At 47.2% G+C, this 15,742-nt stretch overlaps 1 protein-coding gene across 1 annotated transcript in view; it reads left to right on the top strand.

Moving 5' to 3' along the window:
- The window catches only part of SFRP1 (secreted frizzled related protein 1), a 40,949-nt gene that overhangs the window by 5,819 nt on the left and 19,388 nt on the right, over positions 1 to 15,742 (top strand). The window lies entirely within an intron of this gene.

The following is a 15,742-nucleotide window of genomic DNA, read 5'->3' as shown; positions in this document are numbered from 1 at the left end:
TTAAAGTCAAACTTTGCCTTTGTCCTTCTGTGTGGGAGGTCACTGGACAGGTTTTTGGTGACCTTCTCTAGGAGGGAGGTAGACTTGGGGACAGGTGGACAGGAACTGGGGGAAAACACCACTCCTTGGACACTCCCCGGAGGTACAGCATGCAGGTTGGGCCGGCCTTCTCTCCGCACTGGCTCTTTCGCCATCCACCCCTAGGTGTCAGCACCACTCTACCCAGGATCTGAAATGGCCGATGGTTGGGTGCCTTCCCCGGAGGGGAGAGTCCAACATGAGGGCATTCAGAGGAGGGGCAGAGAAAACTGACATCCTCACAATATTGGGATTTCTCTCCCTTTTCTCCCAAATCACTCTGGGTTAAAAGGGAATTTCAAATCAGCATTTATAGCCCCAGGAGAAGGGCTAGATATGGCCTGGGGGACCGATCTCAGGTGGCCTTTCAGGGATGGTCCCTGGTGGTCTGCCTCTTAGACCTGTGCACCAGACACCCTGGGATTCTCTCCTTTGGGAGAAGTAAATGTTCACCGCACCCATTCGAGGGGCCGACTCCCTCATGCCTGCCTCTCTTTCATATGGATGCTTAGAATGGTTCGAGCCAGGCCTGCTTTGCTGAAGGGCAGGTTCAGCCTGGTGCTGAATAGGGCGTTTCTCATGGTGCCTGCGTTGCGTCCCTGAGGCTGGATTTTGTACAGAATTCTTATCAAGGTAACACGAGTCTTTATGCCCTTTCAGAGCTACTACTCCGTGTTTTCATTAACCAAATATCATAAAGTACCCGAAGGGGCCTTGTACTGGCAGAGTGCCATGTCTGAATGAGCTGCACACGTATGTGCATGAACATGTGAGTTACAGGAAGTTTACATATGACAGACATGCTCTCAGGGTGTTTGCCATTGTGACCGAAGACAAGTTGGAGAAATCAGATCCTTTGGCATGGAGAGCTTCTTGAGGAGGGAGGTATTTTGTGTGCATTATCTCTATACTAGGTGTCTCTACAGACCTCCTTCGTCCTTGGGGGGGATAGCAGGACCTCAAAGAGGATTTGGTTTACTCTGCATTTTGCTGCTTGTGTTTGTCACACGCTTTTCTTTGTTGGTTATTTTATTTTATTTTACATATTTTTTTTATATTTTATTTTATTTTAAATAGACCTTTATTGATTTCAGAGAGAGGAAAGGAGAGGGAGAGAGAGAGATAGAAGCACCAATGATGAGAGTCATTGATCAAGCCCGCAACTCGGGCATGTGCCCTGACCGGGAATCGAACCCCGATCGCCTGGATCCTAGGTCGACGCTCAACTGCTGAGCAATGCCCAGCCGGGCTCTTTGTTGGTTATTTTAAATGAACTCAAATAAAATTGTGGAGAGCTCTGATTACCCTTCCATCTGACTGGAGTGACATTTGCTTCTCAATGGTCACACTCTTGTTTCACCAGGGGGTGTTGAATACCAGCCTAGCCTGGTGGGTCTCCTGCTGTAAAGCCTGCGGGTGCGCAGCCCCACACTGCCTTAGCAACAAGCTTTACTTCCACACATGGGGTTGGGATTCCTTCCTGAAGACACCTTTGAGTATGGAGAAAAAAGACATAAATAAAATCTCAGAAATCCTGATGAGAAGACTTTGGCTGCATGGCTGGGCAGGAAGAATCTGCTCAGGTATGGCCGTGTTCCTGAGGGATTCTTAGGAGGGGTGACTAAGGGGCCACTCTTGTAGATGTCATTGTTCCTCTTCAGATACTGTAAGTCACCACACTTATCTTCAGAAATTGGCCCTCTGACATTTCATCGAATCCAGGGAATCATATTAAACTCTGAAAGGTAATATATTAGCAGATGTACTAGCTGCTCATACGACTTCTGTCAGGCTCGGCTCCTGAGGGAAATGTGATGGCAAACCCTGGAACTGAGTGTGTGGAGGTGACTGGCAGGGGATGTCTTCCTGTTACGGAGCTCAGATCCAATGCATCTGGTTATTTACTGATTCATGTATCTATTCATTCAGTGTTTCTTGAGTGCAAAGCCTTGTGCTAGATGCCATATCCAAAAATACTTACCTGGAATAAATTAAAATTTAATTAAAAAAATTTAAATTCCTGACCAAACACTAATCACTGATTTCCTAGAAACTGGAGTCACATTTTATAATTCACCAGCTGAAGAGGGGGCTGTGGGAATTCAGGGCCAAAGTTAATGCCAAGAGCTGTGAGAAGCGGGTCCATGCTTATGCTCAGATTGTTGTCTGGGACATAACAGCCTGAACTTGTCATCAGGTCCCCTCTAATCTCTCTCAGTTACCCACCAAAATTCTGGTAGCTGGGGGCTTTGTGGCAGCTAGTTAAACTGGAGGCCTTCCCTAGACATGAGCTGAAGAGGCAAGCCTTGGGAAAGAATTTGAATGTGGAAGGTTGACCTTCTGGTGTAAGGTAAGGGTCTAAAGGGTGCCCAATAACTCCCCTGGGGATGGACATATTTCCCCCACTATAGTAGGTACCTACTGAGTCAGCCAGCACCTGCTCATGCCTTCCAGAAGGGAGGGCTATATCTTATTTTAATAACCAGTCAGGTCTTGGTGTATCGGAGTGATTAGCTTTTTGGGACTGTGTTCTTTTAGCTCTGAGTTTATTTTATTCTTGGGTTCGTGGAAATTTTGACTTTTTCCTGGACCCTGCAGATCGTCTTATCAAGTTCACTTATTTCATAAATAAGGAATCGCACTTTCCCAACTGGAGTTCCTTTATCTTTCCTCATGCCGCCTTCCTCATTTACGAGAAGACAAACAGCCACTGGACTTGGCCATAGAGGCATTTATCTCTCCAGTACGGGTATGGTGAATGCTGTGCTGCTTTCATCTGGATGCAGGAGAGACTTTCAGTGTTTTGTTTGTAATGTTCTTCTAAGACAATAAATAGGGTCCCCCCTCCTCCTCTGTCCCTCTCTGCAGGGGCTGAGCCTAGCTCTGTCCTTCTCAGCACCCTGGAGAATGCAGCCTTGTGGGAAACTTGTTTCTTCTCTGAGTTCATTTCAAGTAAGTGAGGCAGTCAGCTTACACTGATGGGATTGAGTTAGGAAACAAAGACATTCGGCAATGCAAGCTGACACACAACAGAAAAGAAAAAGAACGTTTTGCTCCCTGCTTTAGGGATCAAACTTTGGAGTAAGTGGCCCTGACATCCTGGCTGGAATGGGAAGACATCAGGTTGCTGGAAGGCTCTCTGTGAGCTCCAGGAACAAGGGGTGCATTCCTTCGGGGTCAGCACGCACACTTGCCCTCCTGCCAACTCATCCTCAGACTCCTGCGTGGCCACCCTGTTACCTCCTCCTTGGGCAGTGCATTTGTAACTCTGCCTGGTCTGCTTGGCCACCAGTCTCAACACCCCTGTACTGGACCCCCTCAGTTCAGAACACATTGTTTTCCCCCAACAGGGAAAAGCATCAGTAGAAACACCTGTGTTCTGAAGCTCAGGAATGCAGCTGGATCAGCCTGGATCAAGTACCAGATGTGGCAGAGCCAAAAGTTAGGTGGTGCAGAGCCTCCGAATTCAACATGGCAGCCAGCCTGCCTGCTGTGCTTAACTCAGGAAGCACCCATCTGCTTTTTGTCCTTTCTGGTTTTCCTGCTATGTGACAACAGGGTGCTGCTTTCTTCTCTTACACAGGCCAATGCAATATTTGCAAGCTGCCACACTAATGATCCTGCTGTTAACCACCCAGTGCCCATAGCCGTCTTCAGGTCAGCTTGTCCTAAGGATGTGAGGATCTGATTTATAATTGCCGTGAGGCTAGGACCGCACCTCTGGCCACTCTCTCAAGCTTCTCTAGTATCTGCAAACACCCATGAGTTTTTCTGGTAGAACTGTGCATGATGATGTATTTCTAAGATCAGAGCTTTCTCTTGTGCTGGTTTCTCCAGTTTTTTGAGCTTGAGAGTTCAATTGACAACTTCTTTAGCCCGGTATTTTCTCACTGTGGAAAAAGATTTCTTTGCCCCCAGAAATTTTCCTTGCCTTCTGGAAGGATTTTCTTTCCATTTATGTGTTTCCTCATAAAGAGTAAAACCATACTTTGCAACATAAAAATGAGTCAAATAGGAAAGCAAAAAAAATATATAAAAAAAATCGGCTCTCATGGGTAGTGTTTGGGAATATTTCCTAGAAGAAATAGTTTTGGAGGTTCCTGCACCTTCGCTAATTTGTTCTCACTCCTTTTTCAAGGTGTCTTGGCTGTGCTGCTGTTTGGAGGCACACTGTTTCACTCTGAAGGGTTGTTTGATCTCTTGCAAAGAGTAGGTTCAGCCTTTCCAAACTAAGCCCCGAGTTTCCTCCCACAGAGGAAGAAAACTGGCAGCCAGCACAGTAATTGCAACATCTGTAAGCTGCTTGAGAGCAGGGGCTATATCTTGTACCATATTTCACCTAATGTAAGATGCCCATTAATTGTGAGATGCACTATTCATTTGGTACCACTGATAAAGAAAACATACTTTGTATTCAAATGTAATGCTAATCTGTGTCTTAGAATGAACGAAACAAGGTCTGCTTGTACTTACAGCCTCTGGCACAGGGTCCTGGACATGGAGGCATAAAATAAATATTTGTCAGATGAGAATATGAATGACATGGGATGGCAGGGATTTGGAAATTGGACTTCCTTATTTATAAAGGGAAAAGGCTCCTTTCCAGGTGAATATGTTCCACTTGTTTATTAAGTCCAAGGAAAATTACATGCCCTGTTTTGAGTGACTGAGTATATATGTAAAAGAAAAAAAAAAAGCCCTAACATTCAGAAATCTAGTTCAGTCAAAGTAGAATTAAATAGACATGGGAGAAGGGTAACAGTTGTCGCTGACAATCTCCAAAATACATATTCCACCCACCGCTCTGTAAATACTAGGAAGGAGCTGTGGCATCTCATGTGAGGGGAAAGGTGGTGTTGGCACTTTAAGTGCACTGGATATGTAATTCTCAGCTCATAGCCTGAGACCAGTCTAGTCTTCCCATGCACTGGGCTGGGCTGGACGGTGCACAGACCTATCTGAACCAGGAGCCTTCCAAGCCTTCGAGTTGGCCGGGTGAGTTGTGATGTCATTCCTGGCTCACTCGCAGTCTCAGATAGAGTTCCTGAATAGATGCCAAACCCGGGGCCCTGGCCAGACGAATCAGGTCTTGAGCAGTTTGGATTGAGGTCATATCGGGAGCACTTTGCACTCGGAAGTCACGTCCAGGAACTGAGGAAAAGCTGGAGAAAGAGCTGTAGTTCCCCTCTGGTGATTGTGGTACATCCTATCTCCATCTCTAATTTCTTCTTGGCTCTACCTGTGGCAAGAAGACACTTAGATAAAACATATTTCACCGAGCACTTCTGTTTAGCATCTCTCAGATGTGAAAGCACATTTAAGTATGAGAGAATACACAGAAACCCAGGATCGGTGGGTGGGCACGGCATTCTCTGGAACCGAGTTCACTCCTCCCTCTATCACCGTACGAATGCTCTGCAGCACTGGGCAAGTTTTGTAACCTCTCCAGCCTCAGTTCCCTCTGTGAAATGGCAGCTGATGGCCAGGTATAAGTTTTGATGAGGAGCAGATGAGCTGGTGTGTAAGGAACCTCACCCTGGGCCCAGCCCAGGCTAGACTCACTAAACATTCATTTTGGTGCTCTTTGCAGGGATGGCAGTAGCCCAGCCACCTGTCCCGGGCAGACGAGCCCTCCCTTTGTGACTCTCACCAAACAAGTGAGAGGTGCATCTCAGGAACTCCTGCTCTGGCTTATTTATTGAAATCTTTCCTGAACTGAATTCTGGTTTCAGCACTTCCCCCTCCTTGTGCCAACCTGGAATGGTAGCTCTTCTTTGTCCTAGGACATGTCTAGGTGTGGGCATGGTAGGTTCAGGATTGGCTGATACATGACTTCCCCTTTTTTGTGGTGAACTGGTTCTGACCAGGATATTCCTTGGGATGGTCAGTTGCCCAGTGGTGTGGCTTGGGGCTCCTTTGATGTACCCTCAAACCTGCGATTCTATCATTCTCTGGTTATGAGTAGTCCTGCCCTCATCTTTAAAAAAAATTTATTGTGGTAAAATGTACATAGTATAAAATTTACCATCTTTACCATATTTAAGTATACAGTTTAGTGGCATTGCATATGTTCCCTTTGCTGTCCGTCCACCTTTGGGCATTTTTCATCTTGCCAAAGTGAAACTCTGTGCCTAAACCCTAACTCCCCATCCTCCCTGCACCCCAGAAATCACCCTTCTACTTTCTCTATGACTTTCACTATTCTAGGTACTGCATATAAGTGGAATCCTGCAGTATTTGTCCTTTTGTGTCTGGCTTATTTCACTTAACAAATGTCCTCTTTATCATCTGATGTGTATATAAACTATCATGGAGAAGGGGAGCAAGGAGGATCTGCCCTCAAGTTCACCCCTGCTCTCTGAAGCTTTTCTGGGAGTGGTTGGAGGAAGAGGGGGTAAAGGATGAGATTGGATAAGGGGGCTGCTCTGTAGCCCTCACAAATGGCCCATTTCTTTGAGTGTTGTCTTGCTCATCTGTATCCCTTTGTCATTCTAAAGATGCAGGGCATGGTGGGACCTCAAGATCAGCCAGTCCAGGGTTCTCATGCTAAAGACTGAGGAAAATAAGGCTCAGATAGAGGAGTTAGTCACTTGGTTGCCCAAGGCCACTCCACCTGGCATCCCTTCCAGGTTTTGTTCCCATCAGCACCTACCTGGGTAGCCAGTCCAGATTCCATACCCTTCCTCCTTCATGTTCTCTCATGCCCATCACATTTCCATCCTGCCAGGAATGGTAGAGGAGGCGCCCTGCGAAGGGGGCACAGGGTGCTCCTTCACTACATTCAGAGTTTGTGGGATATAAGTGGACTAATGTCTGTGCCTAACATAGAAAGAACTCAGCAATGGTTGATTTCTTTTTTTGTGGAGAAAAGCAGGCAGCACAGTAGAGTAGAAAGAACAGGCTTGGATTAAACCCCAACCCGATAAGCTGAGCAACCATGAGGAAATCTCTAAACCTCCCTGAGCCTGTCTCCTCACTTGCAAAATGTGGATGGCGATTCCTGTGTTAACTGGGAATTGCTGAATAAACCAAGTGTGTCCCGTTCCTGGAATATGGCCGGCGGCTGCTTCATCTGTAATAACGACCTCTTCTTATTCAAAAGGATTGTTCCAATCTGGCGGCGTGGCTCAGTTATTGAGTGTCAACCCATGATCCAGGAGGTCATGGTTCGATTCTCGGTCAGGGCACATGCCTGGGTTTCGGGCTAGACCCCCAGTAGGGGGCGTGCAGGAGGCGGTTGATCAATGACTCTCTCATCATTGATGTTTCCATCTCTTTCTCCCTCTCCCTGAAATCAACAATATATATATATATAATATATATATATAATATATATATATACACACACACACATATCTATATATGTATGTGTGTGTATGTGTGTGTGTGTGTATGATTATTTCAGGATGGAAATTAGCCTAGGTAGGAAAATCCTAACACTAATGAAATAGCCTTGTTTGGCAAAAAAAATTTAGGAAATAGAATGGAATGTCCCAATTAATTCTCTGGTTAACAGAGGATTAAGCTGAAGAAGCCTTTTTAAAAGCCCATTTGGAAAAACTTTGAAAGCTTTATGCAACTTCAAGGTGCTGTAGTTAAAAAACCAAACCAAACCAAAGCAGACAAAAAAACAGCCTACTAGCAGTTTTAGTAGGATGCCACCCTTATGTCACTGTAAAACCGGATGTCATTAGACAATCAAAACTGCAGAATACAGGAAGCTTGGGCTGAGTATAGACCAATTCTAGGACATGCCCACCCAAGTTTTTTCTTTTGTGTTTTTGTGTGTTACTTAAAAATCTTATTCCTAATATGAGCTTTTCAACTTCTAATATATTGGGGTCTATTTAAGAGAGATTTTAGACCTTGTGTGTTGTACTTCCCTCTGCCCTCCCCTTTTTCTCAAGCAGCATTTCCAGGGCAATTTTTAATTTCTTTTCCAAAAACTGCCTTGTGATGTTTGATAAGTACTCCCTTTAACCAAAAACAGGCTATGTTGAGAAGCATCTGAACATTTAAATATTGGTAAATTTTGTCCAATTTTGCAGAAATGAGCCAGAAGCTCCAATCTGTAACTTTTTTTTTTTTTAAAAAAGAGTACAAATGGCCAAAGAAATGTCAGTCCCTTGCCCTGCCTCAGCCTGCTTAGAGCAGCCAATTAAACATGCATTAGCTTTGGAAGGCTTCTCAAAGGCCTATAGATTGCACTTGAAATCTTTGTTTAGTCTTTCAGGAACACTGTCACATGGATGATTTATCAAAGAAAGTTGTTTATCTGGCAGTAAAATAAACTCTGGGCCTGTTCAGGCTAAGATTTCCCGTGAATTTCTACCAAGGTAAACACTGGTAACTGGCAGGTTGCAAATTCCGTGTGAAAGCCAGACACATACAATAAATATTTGAGCTACAGCTTTGCTGTGTAAGAGGACTGGCCTGTCACTAATGCTGTCACTCGCACTGTGCCTGGGAGGACCTGGCACTGCAGCCCGGCCCCCTGGGCCACTAGGAGCGAGAACTGGCAGGGCCCGTGTGTGCAGGAGCTGCCCCTGCTGTGTGGGCCTCCCTGTGCTTGAGTGCCACTTAGCGCTGGCACTGGGGACTTCCTGGATCCAAGGGGACAAGCCTCAGGATGGCTTCCCTCAGCATCACACACACAACCTGTGATGAGTTATGAGGGAAGTGAACCAGAAGCGGGCAGCTTAGGTTTCTTTGAAAATAGACATTTGTTGAACCAAATTGGCAGGGGACTGGGGCGTGTTGAATGATTTGGGAGCTGCGGCCAGGGCACTGTGGGAAGGGGGGAATCACTGAATTCTGCTGAGCTGGAATTACAGTGGCACAAGTGCTGGGGTGCTTTCCCGGGGCTCCTGGCTTTGCTCATTGGTGGTCGTGAGAGATCCATTTGGGAGTAAAGAGGGCCTGTCTGAGTAATGAGTGAAGGAACAAATGAAAGGTGATGCTGGAGAAGAGAGGAAATAAGCCTTCTCCATCTCTGAAAGGAAGATGTAGCTGTCATCGTTCATAGTGGCTTCTCAGGGAGGGGCCTCTGAGTTACAAACCACTTGTTCTCAGTCCCAGAGGCTAGAGCTTCCAGACCACCACCGCCTGGGTCAGGACTGAGTTTAACAGCGTCTGTGGGTACCTTCCATAACTTAGGCACCACCCTGGTCCCTGTCATCCCAACCACCTTGTTGGGTGGTGGTGGGGGGGGACCCTGGAGAAGAGGTGACATTTGTGTCTGTTTGATGAGGGCTTTTTGAGTTGGGCTCATGAGCAGGGCACCTGTGCTCAGGTTGGAGTCCTGAGAGTGAACCGCCTTTCCAGGTTGGGTGTGTGAGGCCAGGCCGTTCTGGCAGCTTTAGGGATTGATGTGCAGGTAACAGATGCTTACTGGCTTGCAGGTATTTAGGGGAATAAAGGAGTACTTTTCTGCCGGGCAGGCATGAGGGGAAATCATTTACAAATTCTGAAAGGATGTCTGTGAGTTGTACAGAGATGCCCACATGGTCCTTTGGCAGCCGGGAGGAATTAGGAAGCAGCTTCCCTGAACTGTGTTCTGGCTCTTTCTGGCAGGATTATGAGCAGGATTTTGCCTGCCTTATTTTCTCTTGCCCTTCCATCAGCATTTTCCCAGGACACTTCCATAGTTCCTCAGATGTGTTCCCTTCTCTGTGTGAGCCCTTTGAAACTTAGTTCACCCAGGTGTGTTTCCCACAACGGATCCATTCAGCTTCTGGAAATGGCTCTTTGGCTGCAGGTAATCCCTAACTCTGTATCTGGTAGGAGAGCTAAAAAATCTCAGAAACAGCTGTAACCTGGGAGAGTGCCCTCAAGCTGCACTCCACATGGGGCAGCGACACCAGCTGCTGCACACGGGCCATGGATGCTGGTATTTGTGTCTGTGGCAGAGGTGGCCTGTCTTCCAGGCTTTCTGTGGTCTCAGCTCCGCACTGAGGACACGGCTCCTGTCCTTCAGAAATTTAAGAATCTGGTAGATGAGGCTGGCCTTTACAGTGCTTGTTTGACTCTGTTCCCGGTGATTTCAGTGCATAGTCCCTACTCTCAGGCCTGAAGGAGGAAGGGTTTCTTAAGGGGTGGTGGGGGCTGGAGACAAAGAGGCAAATTTCCTAGAGGAGAGGAGTATCCTAACTTGGGCTTTAGGATAATGGAGAGAGTAAAGAAAGGCATTCCTGGTGTCAGGAGAGGAGATCTGGAAAAGGGAAGGGAGTGAAGACTCAAAACAAATAGGAATTCTTAAAGTGACAAAACTTAAAGCAGGTAAACAAATGCAGGTAAAGAATGTCATTTGTCCTTTCTGGATGCTAACTTTGCATCCCGTGTAAGGGCTGGCCCTGGCCCAAAGCGTGGGGTCTCAGGCTGAATGAGGTGTGAAGAAGAGTTGGTCCTGACTCGCCACTGCCTGTGGACCCCGCTGGAGGGTGGCGGGGCCCAGTGACACTGGGCCCACTTCCCATGAATGAGCAGCAGTTGGAATGAGCAGGTGTGTTACAGTGGTTACCCATTCAGTATGGCATGGGCCCGAGACAGAGACACCACCCAGCGGGGCAGGGCTGTAGGAGGGAAGGAGGGAGGGAGGTCAGTCAGTAAGAACTGTGGTCTGACATAGGTCAGTGGAACAGAGTAGAGAGCCCAGATATAAAACCACATGTATATGGGCAGATCATTTTCTACAAAGGAGCCAGAAACACACAATGGAATAAAGATAGTCTCTTCAATAAATGGTGCTGGGAAAACAGGAAAGCCACATGTAAAAGAATGAAACTGGATTACAGTTTGTCCTCATGTACAAAAATTAACTCAAAATAGATCAAAGTCCTAAATGTGAGATCTGAAACAATAGTTACTCAGAAGAAAACATAGGTACCAAACTTATGGGCCTTGGTTGTAGAGAACATTTTATGAACTTGACCCCAAAGGCAAGGGAAGTAAAGACAAAAATAAGTGAATGGGACTATATCAAACTAAAAAGCTTCTGCACAGCAAAAGAAACTGACAACAAAACCAAGAGACAGCCAACCAGATGGGAGATGATATTTGTAGACAGTGGCTCTGACAAGGGTTTAGTTTCCAAAATATATAAAGAACTCATAAAACTCAACACCAGACAAGCAAACAACCCAATCAAAAAGTGGGCAGAGGACCTGAAACAGACAACTCTCCCAAGAAGACATACGAACAGCCAATAGATATATGAAAAATGTTCCACCTCACTAGCAGTTAGGGAAATGCAAATCAAAACTACAATGAGATACCACCTCACACCTGCTAGAGTGACTGTGATCAACAAGACAGGCAATAACAAGTGTTGGGGAGGTTGTGGAGAAAAGGGAACCCTCATTCACTGTTGGTGGGAATGTAGACTGGTACTACCACTATGGAAAACAGTCTGGTGGTTCCTCAAAAAGTTAAGAATAGAGCTTCTGCATGACCCAGCAGTCCCTCTCCTGGGTGTATATATATATCCACAAAACTAAAAAAAATGTATTTGCAAGGATATATGCACCCTATATTCATTGCAGCATTATTCACAGTGGCCAAGACATGGACACAACCAAAATGCCCTGCTATAGAGGACTGGATAAAGAAGGTGTGGTGCATGCACACAGTGGAATACTACTCAGCCATAAGGAAGGATGAGAGACTGCCATTCATAACAACACGGATGAACCTTGAGAATATTATGCTAGGTGAGAGAAGTCAGTCAGAAAAAGTTAAGAACCATATGATTTCACTCATATGTGGGATATAAAACTGAAACTTGTGGACACAAACAGCAGTGTGGCGGTTGCCAGAGGGAAGGGGGTGGGGAGATGGAGGGTAAAGAGGGACTTAATATATGGTGACAGGAGTAGATATGATTTTGGGCGGTGGGCACACAGCAATATACAGATATTGTAACATAGAAATCCACACTTGAAACCTATATGTTCATATTAACCATTGTCACCCCAATAAATTTAATAAAGTATTATAAAAAATAAAATAAAAAGAAGAGTTGTGGTATGCTCTGGGCAAGGTGCTGGGAAGTGGAAGGGTGAGCCTGGGCCGATGGGGGCAGCTTCTAAACTGCACGGAACCTACAGCCCCTTCCACCCACAGGGAGCAGGGCTAACTGGAGAGCCACAGCCTTTGTTCTGAGGTTCAGAGGCGCAAGGCGCCAAATGTCAGCCAGCACCCAGCCTCTCGGGTTACAGCTTCTTCACTCTAAACATGTATTCATTTAAAAACAGGTGTACGATATGTGGGTGTCTGTGTGTGCACACAGGCATTTTCTTTTGAAAAGCTAACCACAGGAGGTGCGCATTTCTTGCACAGATTTAATTCAGCAGACGATTGTTGGGCTTCTACTGAGTACATGGGCCTGCGTTACTTTATACTGCATATGCTGACTTTGCGATCAACACCCAGAGAACTGTCAGTTGAGCAAATGGAGAGTTTGCGTCATTCCTCCCCAGGATCTAGGAAGAGGGGTCTAAGCGTCCCCATAGTCAAAGCCAAAGAGAGCACCTACTTCCTCCCTCTAGGTGGTGCTCTGAATCCTGAGTTGAGCCCTTGGCAAGGAAGGTAAGACCTTAGTTGGCCAGAAGATAGGTCTCACCTGTGCACATAAGTTCCGAAGGGGAGATTTTTAGAAGGTCCAATTCTGCCCTGTTGCATGTTGCCTTTTTCATTGGACTCTGAGTGAGCCCTGCACAGAGCCACCTTGTTGAGGTGAGAGCACCCGCTTTATCATGCTTCCATCTGACTGAATGAGTTTGGGAGGTGGGGCTGAAGATGTATCTGTGGGTGAGCTCATGGGAGGAGCAGGGCACCTCCCCCTCCCCATTGCTGGGGCCAGCATGAGGCCAAAGCTTCATTTGTCAAGGGCTTCCCCAAGGTGCTTCTCTCCTGCCTCACGGGCTCTGGTACCCAGCCCTTCTGTGTTATTCAGCATGGCGTTTCCTGCCCTAGAGAAAGAAGTGCCTTGATGAACTGATCTCATGTTAGTGTTAGAGACAGAATAAATGCCAGTGGAGTTGAATTGAGGATGTATCATATCAGGCTCAGCCCTGGTATGTGCACATGAAAATGGTATGTGGGACGAATGGGATGTGGTGCCTGCCCTCACCATCTAGAGGGGACATAGAGCAAAAAACATAAATATAATTCAATGCCATCAAATGCTGGAATTCCAGTAATAGGTAAGAATGGGGAGCCATGGGAGCACAGAGGAGGGAACAGTTCTTCCTAGGGAGGGGCCAGGGAAAGCTCCAGGGAGGAGATAACTTGTACTGCTTTCCAAGGAATTGGTAGGAGTTTGCCAGGCCAAAAAGATGGGCATAGGAAAAATATCTAGGTTGAGGGCCTAGGAGAGATGGAGACATAGAGGCATGACATTGTACATTGGGGCACGGAGAATCTTTTTGTGGTCAGCTCATAAGGTCTGTATGCCCAGTATCTAGAAATGGGACTGACCAAGTTGGCAGAAGTCAGCTCATGGTGGTCTTAAATGCCATGCTGGGAATGGAGCTCTCGTCTTGGTAATGGAGAAGTATCAGAAGCCTATTTGAAAATGTAACTTACATCTCTAAAGAAGACCTTGGGTGGGGAGCAGGGGGAGAAGGAGACGGACACCTGGAAGAGCAGGCACGCATTCATCCCCACGATGAAGCACTAGTGGAACTTCAGGCATCAGGGGCTGGGATGTTTGGGGCAGGAGAGATGTCTGGGTTAGGGTGAGGACTGGGGAGAGAGGCCCTCAAGTCACCTCCCTTAAGTAAGGGCTCAGGGCAGTGCTTGGCCAGCCCTGGACCAGCTCTGGCCACCCACTTGAAGGAGCTCCTGAAGCCTGTCTGATGAGGTCAGCACGTGGCCTGGGCAGCCAGGGCAGGGGGCCATCTGCTGCGGTCAGGGCCCTGGGAAACCTTTGTTCTGGGTGTGTGGAGCAGGAGCCAGAGCTTGTAATCAACTCAGAGTTGGGTCACCGCAGAGCTGGTCATTACCAAGAGCAGTCATTAGGGGCTGTCATAAACTGCCCTGACTTTTCTCTCCAGACCTTGTTAGTGGCCCAGGCAGGCAGTAAGCACAGTGCTTCTGGAGCCAGCCCTGTAATCGCTGGACTGGTCAGGGCCTGAGGGGCTGGATCAGCTCAGGTGTCTGGGGTTTTTTGGAGGAGGGAGCCAAGAGAGGCTGTGGCTACAGTACAGGACAAGGGGAGAGGCCTCAGCTGGGGTGCATGTGTGACTTGTGTGTGTTTATGTCTGTGTGTGTATGGGTAGGTTCTGAGCTGTGGGTGTACACATATGTGTGTAGCCATGTGGTACAGTGGGCCATGTGCATGTGCACACACATGTGATTATCTATCTGTGTGCTCAGCATATCTGCCTGGCAAGCACAAGCATGGCAGACAGCTGCTTGCACAATTGATGGGAACACGCCTCTTACCGCTGCCCTGGCCTCTCAGGTGCTTAGTCTCTCCTGGTGAGGTCAGAGGCTTCGTTCTTCCTCCATCGCTTTGGAGGGGCCTTCTGAACGTGGTCTTGATTCCCCCGGGATCAGGAAGGCTCTAGAGAAGCCCATAAAGATCTCTCTGCAGCTTGTCTTTATGCAGACCCATCCTGTAAGTCTGGGGAACACTTCCTACAGCCTTGGTGTTTTGTTTATTACTCCAGATACCAACTTGGCCTATTTTGTTTAGGTTTTAGAGTTTGCAGCAAGTCCATTTAGAACTGCTGGTTCTCTGGGCAGGAGGCACTTCCTTAGCAGATTCCAGTGGTTAGTGGGAATTGTCATAAAGGGCATGCTGTAATCCCAGGGATTTACCAAGTAGGGCAGAAAGAACATGCGTGGCCCCAGCAGTCACACCAACCTGAGGTCAAGGCCTGGTTCGACCACCTCTTGTGTCAGCTCTGGCAAGCCACTTAACCTCTCCGTGACTCAGTTTACCACCTGTCACAAAACAAAAATAAAAACTCTGTGCAAGGAGATGTGATGTGATGGACAATAACACAAATTCCGGAGTCCTGGGGTCTGATTTCAGGACTGTCCTGGGGTCTGATTTCAGGACAGTTTTGTGACTCGGGCCAATGTGTTCAAGTCTCTGAGCCTGTTGCCTTAAGCAAATTGAAGGGATCACCCTAGGTGAACTCTAAGGCTCCTTCCAGCCCTGAAATTATATGGTTTTGTTCTGCAAAATCTCTGCGATGTGGTTTCTTGATAGAATATCTTTGTGGGCACCTCCCTGCTCCCCAGAAGTGTTCACTCCGGAACACTTGGCACTCATCAAAGGCACCTGTGGAGGAGAAGCTGGTGTCTCAGAGTGTGCAGCAGAGGACAAGTAAGTTGGATACCCTCCCTGAAGAGTCGAGGTGGAGGTGGAGTTGGGGTTGTATTGTTATATTGTAGGTGAGCATCCCCGGGCAGTGCCTGTGGGTGCTAGGCATCCTGTCCTCAGCTCTTTGGACTGGGTCCACATTTGGGCTCCCTCTCCTGACCTTGTCCCGAGGTTCTTGCTCTCCCCTGTGTTAACCCAGAAACCCAGGGATGGAGGGCATAGGACCCTCTTCGCCTGCATGGAGAGCACACAGCCTCATGGGAAAGCAGTTTGGAAGTGTGGAGCACGTGATTTCTAAGGAGCACTATCTAAATTTCACAATCAAGTTTT

Source organism: Miniopterus natalensis, chromosome 2 (genome assembly GCF_054644295.1).
Source record: "Miniopterus natalensis isolate mMinNat1 chromosome 2, mMinNat1.hap1, whole genome shotgun sequence".
Classification (NCBI taxonomy): Eukaryota; Metazoa; Chordata; class Mammalia; order Chiroptera; family Miniopteridae; genus Miniopterus; species Miniopterus natalensis.
The sequence above is the reverse complement of the archived record's forward strand: the minus strand, read 5'-3'. Positions and strand labels throughout refer to the sequence as shown.